Source organism: Phascolarctos cinereus, unplaced genomic scaffold (genome assembly GCF_003287225.1).
Source record: "Phascolarctos cinereus isolate Bilbo 61053 unplaced genomic scaffold, phaCin_HiC Scaffold_5;HRSCAF=322, whole genome shotgun sequence".
Lineage (NCBI taxonomy): Eukaryota > Metazoa > Chordata > Mammalia > Diprotodontia > Phascolarctidae > Phascolarctos > Phascolarctos cinereus.
The window spans coordinates 76,339,414-76,352,682 of record NW_027555958.1 but is presented as its reverse complement, the minus strand read 5'-3'; the positions used below and the strand labels follow the sequence as shown (position 1 = coordinate 76,352,682).

At 38.1% G+C, this 13,269-nt stretch overlaps 1 pseudogene across 1 annotated transcript; it reads right to left on the bottom strand.

Annotated features, from left to right (window-relative positions):
- Positions 1-3,622: 3,622 nt before the first annotated feature.
- On the bottom strand, positions 3,623-8,816 carry LOC110216687 (ras suppressor protein 1 pseudogene; annotated as a pseudogene). The gene is made up of 2 exons (XR_013487496.1): positions 8,684-8,816; positions 3,623-5,783 (listed from the first exon to the last, which is right to left on the bottom strand). The product of XR_013487496.1 is annotated as a ras suppressor protein 1 pseudogene (transcript).
- Positions 8,817-13,269: the final 4,453 nt, after the last annotated feature.

Below are 13,269 nucleotides of genomic sequence, written 5' to 3'. Positions count from 1 at the left end.
CTAACAATCTTTTTGAAATACCTGTGAATAATTAGTAAAAAAGGTTAATATCTTAAGAAATGGTAAGTAATTATCAATATCAATATGACCAGAAAAAATAGTAATAGCAATTTGCCAATTCTTTAAGAGGAAACAAGAGTGTCTATTTGCCTTTTATTATAAGGTTAATTAATAACAGAAAGTAAATTTCCTGTAAGTTAAAAATTGTAGGGAACCCTGGAGTACTAAGAATAGCACCTGGTACCTCTTCATTTAAAAAAATATGGGTGAGTTGAGCTTCAGGAATTTTTCTGTTTGACTAAATAAAGCTCCTTTTTTGCTTCAAGAGTTAATGTCCTAGGGGAATTTAGATTAGGATCTCCTCTAAATGTAAAAAAGAAATTAGCCAGTTGTTCTGTAGTAATTTGGAATGATGTTCAAAACTAATTAATTAGTGTCCTCTAAAAGTTTTTGAAAATCATTAAGTGCTTCACTGTTGTTTCGGTGACAATATGACCTAGGTAGGAAAATGGAGATTTTTCTTAAACTTTTTCTTGGGCTATAATAAGCCCATATTCTTGTAAAGCTAATTGAGGCTGAGGAAATAAATGTGTGAGTTTTCAATGCAACAGCTATAAAGTATGTCACTATATAGTGTATTATTTTTGCATTGAGAAATTTTTTCCTAATTGGTTGTATAGCTTTATTAACAAAATTTTGACACATTGTAAGGCTGTTTTTCATGCCTTGAGGAAGGACTTTCTATTGAAACCTGGTTGCAGGGTGTTCTACATTAACACTGGGTAAAGGAAAACAACATTTGTCAGCTTCTTACAGTGGAACAGTAAAAAAGCAGTCTTTTAAATCAATAACTATCAAAGGCTAGGAAACAGAATTCATAATGGGTGAAGGGAGACTTCATTAATAGCTCAGAGGTCATGAAGCATCCTCTATTTTGCTGACTTCATTTTAATAACAAAAACAGGTGAATTCCAAGGATTTGTAAAGAATTCTGTATGTCCTTTTAAAAGTCTTGCTCAACTAATTGCTTTACTGTAAAAGGCTTCCTTTTTGTCAAAAGCCACTGTTTTACCCAAACTAACAGCTCCCCTTAGATGGAAAATATCTTGCCCCCACAAATTAAAGGGAATTAATTGAGTTTCAGCTGTCCATTATTCTAGTTAGTTTAAATTCATCTTAAAATAATTGATTAGTGGTGATCTACTAGGCAGGCTAAAGTTAATTAATATCCTTAAGAGTTTTTAAAGAATCTTGCCTATTTTGGGGGTCTAATTGTAGACTGTGAAACAATATGTCTAAAGCAAGCAAAGGGTGGTTTCTTTTGTGCCTTATCAGGAGTAATTATAAATCTTTGAGACTGAAGAGCTTGTTAAAGCTCATACATTAATAAGGAAAGTTCGCTAAGTTTATCATCCATATAACAAATTATTTTTGTCTGGGAATATTTTTGCCCAACAGGTTTAATAGTGTTATGAACAAAATTTTTGCACATGGTGGAAAGCATTCCTTAATAGGAAAACTTCAAATACTAATTTAATAGAGATGACTATACCCAAATTAAAATTCAAAACAAAATTAGTTATAGTCCTAAAAGTCTTTTACCGTAAGCAGTAAGTTTCACTAATTGTGGCTTAAAGCCAGATATAGTTAATTTTACTCTCACGGAGTTGTAATAAGTAACAAAGATTTACCATGAGTCACATACATAAGAGATTTCACTTAACATCTTTCTATCTCAAATTTAAACTTTTTCTGGTAAAAAAGCCAATTATTAGAAATCATTTCATATAGTTGCAGCTTCTCAGCAAGCTAGATTAATTGTTTAGGAACTGCATGATCCTAACAAGTTCTCTCTCTCTCTCTCTCTATCTCTTTTTTTTTTCCAGGGCAGATGACCTTGCCCACAACAAATAGTTTTCAGGAGCCCTGGCAAATTTACAAAGTAGAGGGAATTGCCTTGTGCCCCTCCTTTTCACTCCTAAGTTATTAAAAATTCTAGGTTTTAACATTAAAACAGTAACTTCAAATAACTTAATTAACAATCTGGTAATTTTCATAAGTGATAGTCAAATTGTTTTAACTATAGGCTGTTTTTTAATTACAGGTAAAGATTGAAATACCTGACTTTCTAATTGACAGTTATAAAACATTACAAAGCAAGATTAACCAGACTTGATAAAATAATTTAGCTGGATTTACACACTACCTTTCTCACTACCTTTCAGTTTCTTTTAGTTCACATTTTAATAACATCAAAATTATTAAAAATTACTTGATATAACACATAAAAGTGTATCAATTTGTAATGAGACTAGATTTTTAAAACTTGAAACATGCATATTACTAATGTGAATGAACTAAATTATCTTTAGACTGTGTTCCAATACTTAAAAACTTTTCTTTTTGAATTGAAGAGGAAAACTCCTCATCTTCTCCTTCTTTCTCCCCTACCTCAACCTGGCCAGGGTTGGAATTTGAGAGAAAGGAAGAGAATATTTTAAACATAATCTTTCAATCTTACACCCACAGCTTTGCCCAGGGCCTTAGAATGCAAAAAAAAATAAAGAAAGAGAATTTTTTCCTAGCAATTCTCAAAAAGTTTCAAAACCTTTTTACTTTCAAAACCTTTAATCACACTGTGCAAATAAATTATACCTTCCTTAAGCTTGGTATACATACTCCTCTCTTCTACATGCTTAAACTTATTTGCCTAACTAATTTTAAGTCCATGCTCACTTCTTCCCCTCTGCTTTCTGCCCTTTGTATCACCTTTTCTAACAAGCCCTTGTATTTAAATTTTCTCCTAGGCAGTTGTTTAACTGAAGGTAAATGTACATCTTTCTGTTGCTCAGGGGAACGCACATCTCTCTGTTGTTTAACAGAATGAACATCTTCCCCAACCTCTTCAACTATGCTCAACTGTTCCTCAAAGGCCTTATGCATTTCTTCTTCCTCTTCTGTTCCTGGCCCCTTATCTACCCGAATCACTTTCTCAGCTACTAGTAGTTGCTTGGCTACAATCTCCCATTTCTCTAAATCAATTGTTCCTTCTTGTGGAAACCATGGGCAGCATTTTTCTACACTTTCTAAAAATTCTTGTAGCTGACTGTTTGGAATAACTAAACCTCTTTCTTTCACTATTTTCTTTAGTAATCTTAGGTAATAATCTCTATCTCTTTTTCCACTTTGTACCTGACCCATACTTTTGATCTTAAGCACGCCTCTTAAGACCGAAAGTATGTATGTGGGCTTTTCCAAAGAGACACTATTTCTTATGCTCTAAGTACCGAGCCTGTTTCTAAACTTTTTTCTAATCAATTTCTTGTAATTTATAATCTCCCCCATAAGCCTGGTGATTGTTTTTCCCCCTCTTAGTCCTAATATTTCTAAGGGGAAACCTGTAATGACCCTCGTTCCCTTTACCTTAGTACCGCAGTGTCCAGCCACTTAAGGACCTTGTTTCCTGGCATAGTAGCCAGCAAGGGTTTCTTTTCCTCTGGAGCGTTCAAGGGAACCATCCTCTCTCTAACTTTGTCACTGTTTGAGGCGCCATTTGTTGCCCGCAACCAGATAGTACACTAAACAGAGAGGCGTGAAATAAGACATGAAGTGGGACCAGGAGGAGCAGAAAACTGACTCGGTTTATTTTTCTGAGGGTACAGGATATACAGAGAAAATCCATCCTAACTTCAAAGAGTCCTCCCTGTAAGACACTCCCCGAAACATCTGCTAAGGGTGTGATAACATACATTTCCTCCTTATTAGAGTTCCTAGATAGAGTTGTAAGTTCCAAGGCTTTTTCCTGGTGCCTATATAGAGGAGTGAATATGTAAATCTAAGGTTCAAAGAGTGAGAAGGAATGTCTCAGGAACCTGCTAACAGGGAGAGATTGGAGAGCCGTACCTCTTAATCATTGAGCCCTTTTAGGTAAAAGCCTGGACAGAGGTCAAACTCTGCCCTGGATCTTAAACCCATATCAGATTCTTAAGATCCGCCCTCAACAGGACCAAAGTGACAGGGTGATAATCTGGGAAAGATCAGATAAAGAAATTTCAGAGTTCATTGACATGAAAATAGAATAGTTATGGCTGATGGCAAGACTGTAATCATGTGGGTAGCTAAGGTAGAACGGAGGATTAGGTCATGAAAATTGAGTGGAATTAACAAATTTCATGTTTAAGAGTTAATGTAGCAAGGTGGGGGGGCAGCATTATTAAGTGCCTATTATGTGCCAGGAATTGTGCTTAACACTTTTTATGAATAAAAGATTTTATTAAAATCATTTATAAGAAAAACGATCATAATATTTTGGTAGTACAAGGACACAGATGAAAGCACAAGGGGTATATATATATGTGTATATATATATTTTTATATACACACACATATATACATATATGACAATAGAATAAAAGCCATTAAACATATGTTAATATACATATAAATAGAAAAATGAGCAGTGTTAAATTATGGTAAATGGTTACATAGCTTTAATTTTTCTTGATCATATGGAACTCATTCATATAATAATTATTTGTATTCAGGGATTTAAAATGGAGCCTTCTTTGGAATTTGCAGTCAAAATAGATCTTGGCTTCCTTTATTTGGCACCTCTAATAAGACACACAGAAACAGGTATTTGCAAAAATCTAGCATCTTCCCAAAGGACTAAATGCCAAGAGAAGAGAGGAGAGGTTAGAGAACTAGAAACAGAAAGCATGTAATGCATGTGTTTGTGTGTGTATGTATGTGTGTGAGAGAGAGACAAACAGAGACGCTTAAATCCTTGTTTGTTTCCAGCTGATCTTCTTTGATTTGTCATTATTGTTCTTCAGAGCCATCTAGTTATAGGTGCTCTGGAGGAGAGAGTGAGGCTGGTGACTTTGCACAGCCCTCACTTGCACATCATGGCGTCATCTCCCTGATGTCATGGTCCTCTGAGAACGAAGGACAAACAACATTCTTCTTCCGGAGCTCTGGGTTTGCCTGCATGTCTGCCATAGAGGTATTTGTATGTTTCAGAACAGATGTATTCACAGACATGAGACACTCCAAACTGGAAATGGCCTGCAATTGGGGTAATGCAGGATTATTCTCTTCTTTGAAGATGGGCTTCTGACCAGTTAAATCCAAGTTTTCAAGCTCGGGGGCGGGGAAAGAGTCAGGCAGTTCCCCTAGATCTGTAGTTCCTTCAGTTGTGTAAGTTCTCCAGTTTCTTTTGGCAGTGATATTATTATATGGCCAGTGATCATTATCTCTAAGACTGAGTATCTGCCACTTTCTGAGCTTCCCAGTACCTGGTGGCAGGATTTCAAAATTGTTGTCACTTAGAGAAAGTACATGCAGGGTGGTAAGATAAAAGAAATTTCTAGGAAGAGAATTTTCATTTAAGTTGTTTGTAATACGTCAAGTCAAGGACCTCCAGGGCTGGTAAAGAGCCAAATCCTCGGAGCAAAGTATTTAGGCTGTTTGTACCAAGGTTCAGGTGTTTGAGTTTCTGGAGGCTGCTGATGTGCGTGGGCAGCTCTTCAATTTGGTTATTGAAAAAGTTCAGCACTTCCAGAGTCTACAGGCTGCCAAGTTTGGAGACACAGCTGTGAGCTTGTCATAGCTGAGAATCGGTTGTACAACGTGGGGTAAAGTAAGCAAGCTGTGGACATCCAGCATGTTGGAGACGCCTTGCTCACACCAGTCCACCTTGGGCTGGTTCTTCTTCCAGCTCTCCTCCATCAGCTTCTTCAAAGACCTGGACATGGTTGTGGAAGGCAGCAGCACTGGGGGAACTGTACCAATAAGTCAGAAGGGAAGGTATTTGGGCTGCCCAGAAGAGTAAATACGCCATCTGGGCTAAGTACTTTAAATGTACCTCATTTGATCATCAAAAAAACCTTGGGAGGGAGGTCCTATTATTATCTCAATTTTACAGCTGAGGAAACTGAGGCAGCCAGAAATTAAATGACTTGCCCAAAGTCACACAGCTGGGAAGTATCTGAAGCTGGATTTGAACTCATGTCTTTTTGACTCCAGGCCCAGCATTCTATCCACTACACCACCATCTGGCATTAAAGGAATAAACAGATAGATAGATAGATAGATATAGTCAATCTGACCAAACCAGCCTCTAACTTGCAGATAGTCAGAGCCACAAACAGAGCAGGCCAGAGACAGCAGAGTCAGGAATCAAATGAAAGTTTAATTTCAAAGTGAGGGCAATGGCTTGTAAGCAAGGACATATGTGTTGGCAACCCCCCCCCCCAGCTTGGGGAGGGGACCTGAAGCAGTATGGGGAGATCTCGATACTTACACCAATGGCTACCCAGTGAGCTATAGCCCTGACAATGAGAGGTAACAGCAAAAATGAGATAAGTGGGAGTCATAGCATAGTTCATGACCAGAACATGGGTACTTGTCTGGTGCTTGTCTGAGCTCAGAGAATACCTGGTACTAATCAAAGCAATACAATAATTACATGATTTTGCCAGAGGATGAACACAAAGGATTTTTGTTATGCCAAGCTCAAGGCACAGCTTGCTTGATGGGTCTTAGCTCTGGAAAACAGGGTGTCTCCTAATATTCTGACACACTCTCTGTCTCTGTCTCTCTCTGTCTCTCTCTACATATATATATATACATGTATATATATGTATATGAATAAAATTTCTATATAACTTTTCAGGAACAAAGTTGCCTATAATATGGCCTACACGTCAATTCATTTTGCTTGACTATTTGATTATACGTATTTTCCTTGGTGAGAAGAAGGGGAGGTACACAAGAGTCATATTGTTGAAAATTAAAAAACTAGGTTATGAAAGACCTAGGTTATATTCCCATATTTGCCTGTGAAGTCGTTAGAGTTATCAGAATAATGACTGCTGCCATCTTCTGAACTTAGCAGGGTAACATGAGGATGAACAAGGTGCTCTTTGTAAACAGAATAATTTAAATCTCTGGAGTACTAAACCCCAAGTGTGATTCTTATAGGGAAACTGGAAGTCAAGTTGAGGGAGACAGAAGAAAAGAAATACAGGACTAGATGCAGGTATCTTGGCTTCCAGTGCAGTGTCATGACTTTGTGACCCTATGCCATAGAATTCCCTTCAGTGGAATGTTGGACCTTCAAGGCAGGAACCGCTTTGGTTTTTGCTTTTGTATCCAAACCTACCAGGGGAGAATTTGGAGGAGGGGAGGATGAGTAGCTATGTGACTTTGGGCAAGTCACTTAATCCTATTTGCCTCAGTTCCTCATCTATCAAATGAGCTGGAGAAGGAAATGGCAAACCACTCCAGCATCCTTGCCAAGAAAACTCCAAATGGGGCCACGAAGATTCAAACTTGACTGAAATGAATTAACAACAACAAATTATAGTAATGCCAAAAATAAGAAAAGAACATCAGCAAAACATTAAAAAAAATACAAAAAAGAATAGAAAGACTCAAGAGAGGAGGGACACAGCCAAGCAGGAATGTGTTAAATTTAATATGCATTTTAAAAAAAACAAACTCTAGGGGCAGCTAGGTGCCACAGTGGATAGAGCACCGGCCCTGAAGTCAGGAGGAGGGGAGTTCAGATCCAGCCTCAGACCAAACACTTGACACTAGCTGTGTGACCCTGGGTAAGTCATTTAACCCCAATTGCCTAAAAACAAACAAAAAAAACCCAAACTATACACAATAGAGAAGAATCTTGGATTCATATACAGTCTTTTCCTGTTCTTTCTATTTTAAAATGTTCATGTTTGTTAAGTTCATACCAGACAATTGAAAATTGAAAAAAAGGGGTCTATGCCTAAGACATCCATTTCCTCACTAACTCACCACCTCCTGAGCAACTTGATATCTGGCTTCTACTCCACCAATAGAGAACCACTGAAACTTCCCCTTGAAAGGTCACCTCTGACACCACAGTAGGTGCTGGGACCTACAGCATGATCCTTATCTGCAATTGGCACCAGAACATGTACTATCCGACAAAGCTTTTCATCCCACTTAGCATGCACCATCCAGCACCAGACCAAACTCTAGGGTAACTGCCAAGCTCTCTATACATATCCAGGACTCAGAGAAAAGAACTGCTTCTTACCCATTGGCTTTCTTCTTTTGTGGGGAGTGTCTACATATTTGTCTACCTAAGGGTATGGGTTGCTGTTTCCACCTGTCAGATCATGGCTCAGTCCCCATTCAACTTGCTTCTCCCTCCATTCTTTACCTCATGTTTTCCTTTAGTGAATTTTCAGCTATGCACATTTATAGCCTTTAAAAAGCTTAGAAATTTGAACCAAAACCAGTTAACATCAATTAATCCAGTCCATTTGGGGGAAAGATCTTTCCTTAGTTTTTGCATCAATCCCCAGGCAAGTCAGAAGCCTTTCTTCCCCTTTGCCCTATTTCCCTCCTTGCCAGTGGAGAACTAGCAAAGACCTTTTCTTAGGGCTTTTCACTCATGACAAAATCTCCATGATAGAATAGTATGCAGGCCATTAACACAATATATGAACTTGGAGCACTCTTCTGGTAAGACAAGGGCATGGGAGGCACAGGCAGAAGGACTGTATCTGGCCAGCCCCCTGCTCCTCTCCCATCTCCCCAAGCCTTATCAGGTGAATACATTAAATTCACATCTCTGACCTTTGTACCCAAACTATCAGGCTATCACTGTCCTGCTAAACCAGCTCTCCCATACCTGTTGTCGTTTGCTACTTCCTCCATTCCAATTGTCCCAGTTCAATTCCCATGCCTTTATGTTCTTTTAGTAAATGAAGTGCGATATACTGGGAAAGTGCTGGAATTGAAATCAGACCTGGGTCCAAAGGAATCTCTGACTCATTGCCTGTGTGACCCTTGGGACAATTTCCTCATATGCAAAATGGGTAGGGAGGATTGGATAATCCCTGGTGTCCCTTCTGATTTTAAGTCTATGATCCAGTGGTTATTTGCATAGTGGCCCTCATTTCTGCTTAGACCTAGGGTTCTAGGGGAGAGGCATGAGTACTACATACCAATGACTGAAAGGTCACCAAATTCAGTGACCTTCTAAAAATACTCATCCTCCTTGACCTTTCTGCTGGTTTCAATGAGGCTGAACCATCCCTTCCTTCTACTAGATACTCCCTGCTTCCTTGGCTTCAGAGATGCTATATTTTGGTTTTCTCCCTACTTTTTTTACCCAATGCTTCTCTCTCCTCTTTTAGACCTCTGAATTCCACAAACGTCTGTCCTTGGTCACATGATGTAGGTAAGCTTCTGGGGGTATCTCTCCTATTATTTTTGTATATTGTAATTTACTAACAGAATCTAAACTCAAGGGTGGGAACTTAAATTTCCCCCACACACACACACTTATCTCCCTATCTGATGCCTAGCACATTGAAGGCTGTTGATGAATATTTATTGAATTGAATTTATTTTGTTGCTGAAATATAGAGATCACATTTTTAAAATAGCTCATAGGCAGAATTATATGAGAAGATTTTGAAAACTAATAAATGTTCCTAAAAATTACTTAAAAATTTAATTGTTTAGAAATCAAGTTATATATTTAAATGTCTAGGAAACCTATTTAAAGGGACAGGCAGTAATTCTTTGGGATGCAGGGTTTTACGTGATAGCACATGTATAAATTATATCAAACTGCCTACCATTTTCAGAAGAGGGGAGGGGAGGGAGGGAGAAAAATTTGTAACTTAAAATCTTGCAAAAATGAATGTTAAAAATTTTCTTGACATGTAATTGGAGAAAAAAATAAAATACTATTTAAATTTTTTTAAATATAGGTGAAGGACTTTTTTAGGATTATAATATTTGGAAGTATAAGGTGTCTTAGAAATCTAGTCCAGTCTTCTCATTTCACTGATAAGTGAACTGAGACCAGGAGAAGTCAATTGACTTGTCCAAGGTCACACAAGTACTGCATAACAGACCTGGTAAGTAGCTTAGCAACTTCACACATTGAGACTCTTGTCAAGTTCAGTCAACCATTATGATCTTCTCGGCTTTGGTCTTGAACCTTATCTTTGCTCATGATGACCACCCTTACCCCCATCCCACTGTTACCTCCAAGCTATTAAAGTCTCTGCCTTCTTTTTTTAAAGTTCACCCCAGGTGTGACTTGTCCTATTAAGTTTTTCTCACCCACCCTTCATGTGTTTGTTGTTGTTATTTTATTGGCAACTTTTGCCTTTATATGATAGTCATTTGTGAACATATCTGTCCCATACCAGTCAAGCCTTCACCTATATTTTAAAAAATTTAAAAAGTATTTTATTTTTTCCCCCAATTACATATCAAGAAAATTTTTAACATTCATTTTTACAAGATTTTAAGTTCCAAATTTTTCTCCCTCCCTCCTCTCCCCTCTTCTGAAAATGGTAGGCAGTTTGATATAATTTATACATGTGCTATCATGTAAAACATACTTCCATATTCATCACAGTTGTGGAAGAAGAAATAGATAAAAAGAAAATAAAACCATGAGAAAGAATAAAGTGAAAAGATATGATTCAATCTGCATTCTGAGTCCATCAGTTCTTTATCTGGATATGGACAGCGTTTTCCCTCATGAGTCCTTTGTACTTGTCTTGTATCATTATGTTGCTGAGAAGAGCTGAGTCATTCATAGCTGATCATTACACAATGTTGCTGATACTGTGTACAATGTTTTCCTGGTTCTGCTCATTTCACTTTGCATCAGCTTGTTTCCAGGTTCCACCATATGTTTTTATTTAACTTTTCATTTATTTTTGATTTGTTTTCCTAACCAGAGTTTAAGTACTTGGAGGGCAGGAATAGTGTGCTGCACATAGCTGGTAGTCAATAAATATTTGTCAACTGATTGATTATTATAGATAGGTCATAGTAGACTCTTCTCTCCTTTTATTGTAGTGTCTTTACCCACATTTCTATTTTGAAAGCCACAGTATTCTCACACTGGCACTCTGAAAGCAAACTCTCCAAAAAACTGCCTTTCTTGAAAAACTTGAAAAAACACCAAATAAAAAATGCCTCGAAGCAATGGTCACTGAGATGGGAAGGAAAACAAGCAGGCAGAGATGACATTCCGAGCATCTAGCTGCTGATAATCATCATTTCTTGCTTGGACTATTGTAATAATCTGTTGGTTGATCTCTGCTGAAAGTCTCTTCCCACACCAGTCTACCCTTCTCTCATTAGTCAACTGATCTTCCTAAAGCTCAGGTCTGACCATATTCAGTTAACTCCAGTGGCTCCCTATCTCCTCTTGTATCATATGTCAAATCCCGTTTGCTATCTGAAGCCCTTCCTAACCTGTCCCCTGGTCCTGTTCTGGTCTTCTTATACCTTACACCTCTCCACATACTCTATAATCCTGTTATGCCAGCCTATTTGCTATTTCTTGCACAAGATACTCTATCTCTCTACTCTGAGCATTTTCTTGGGCTGTTTCCTATGCCTGGAATTCTTTTCCTCCTTATCTCTGCCTCCTGGTTTCTCGGTCTTCTTTCAAGCCCCAGCTAAAATCCTACCATAATTATTTCCAATTTATCCTGTATATAGTTTGTTGTATATAGCTGTTTGCATATTGTCTCCCCTATTAGATTATGAGCTCCTTGAGATCAGACTGTTTTTCTTCTACCCTCAGAGTTTAGCACATTACCTGGTACATATTAGGCACTTAATAAATACCTATTGGCTTAGGCAGCATTTATTTTGTTCTAAGCACTATGCAGGGATTCTGGGGACACAAGGAACTTATATTCTAATGGGGGAGATAACTTACGTAAATATAGGTATATACAATATATTTACAAAATAAAATACAAGGAAATTTGGGTGGAAGGCTGGCACTAGCAGCTGAAGGCAGATAGCAAGTCCTCATTTAGGAGGCTGGTACCCACAAACACCTGAACACCTGACAGCAGATACCTGCCATGTACCAACATTCCTTTGTGAATCAGCTGACCGCACACCAACACACCTGACTTACCAGTCATTGCCTTTCAGGTCACAGGATTCCATCTCCCTTGCTCATGGCAGAATTTTCATTGCTAATGTTCTATCAAACCAATAAGCTCCCTAGAGGCCCCAATCTCCCCTAAGGCTTCAGCTTTCATGTTAGTCCATTGCATGAGAAAGACTACCTTGAGACAGTCATTTATCCATGTACCTAAAATTTCCACAAAATGCAGAAGTACTTTTCCATTCATGCAGGCATGTAGCAGCTAGAAATACCTTCTGCTGAAGGCTAGATATCTCTGTGGACTTGGCAGAGGGAGTTGGCTACTCAGTGGGCTAAGTACCAAGCCACATAATAGGCTTGGAAGAGAGGTGCAAGATGACTATTTCATAATGATTTCATCTCACAATTTAAAAATAATCTCTATGAAGAATTTCTAAAGAGATTAAGAAATTTGCCTCTCTGAAGGCAAGTATTGAGGCTTAGGCTCTTTCCTGTCTGACTGGTCCTAAAAAGGAAGGTGATGCTGAGAGCCTCTGGTTAGGGGAGAAGCTTTAGGTCCTCCCTTACCTGGAGCCCACATGATGTTCAGAGCAAATGCCTTTCCTTTTTTCATCTCGGTTGTATCCATTCTTCCCTGCTTTTAGGTGAAGGAATACTGGAGATGGCTATGACTTTGTGAACATTAAAAGATCAGAAGAATGAGCTACCAAAAGTCTGGCAACTGGTATCCTTGCTGGGATTTGCCAGAAGCCAGACAGTAAGGATTGAAGCACCAAGGGTCTGACCAGCAGTAGTAAAGCTATAGATTCATCCATCTATAAGCTATGATGATGCTTTTGGAAGTGAATTTGGTGGGACCAATGCTATGTAGAAACTGCTTTCAATTGACCCCTCTTCTCTCAGAGACTAAGTTGTTATAGAGAAGATTGTGCCCCCAGATGTTTGGGGGGAATGTTGATACTACAGTTCCTGCTACATCTCAGAATATTTCCCTTTGTAAAAATTTTTACAAAGTGTTACATTATCAAAAAGACCTTGGTTTTACTCCCATATTAGACTGGGAAGCTATTAGATTTCTTTTTTTTTTAAAGTTTTTAATTTACTTTGTTTTTCATTTATCAAAAATCTATTTTCTCTCCATATTCCCTCCCTAATTAAAAAAGAAAATTCCCATATTGGTCAAGTCCAGAAATACATCAATCAATCAACAAACCAAGTCAATAATCATTTATTAAGTGCCTGCTATGTGCCTGGCACTGTGCTAAACACTGGGAATACAAAGAAAAGAAAAAATCCTTCTGTCAAGGAATTCACAGTCTAATGGGCGAGACAAC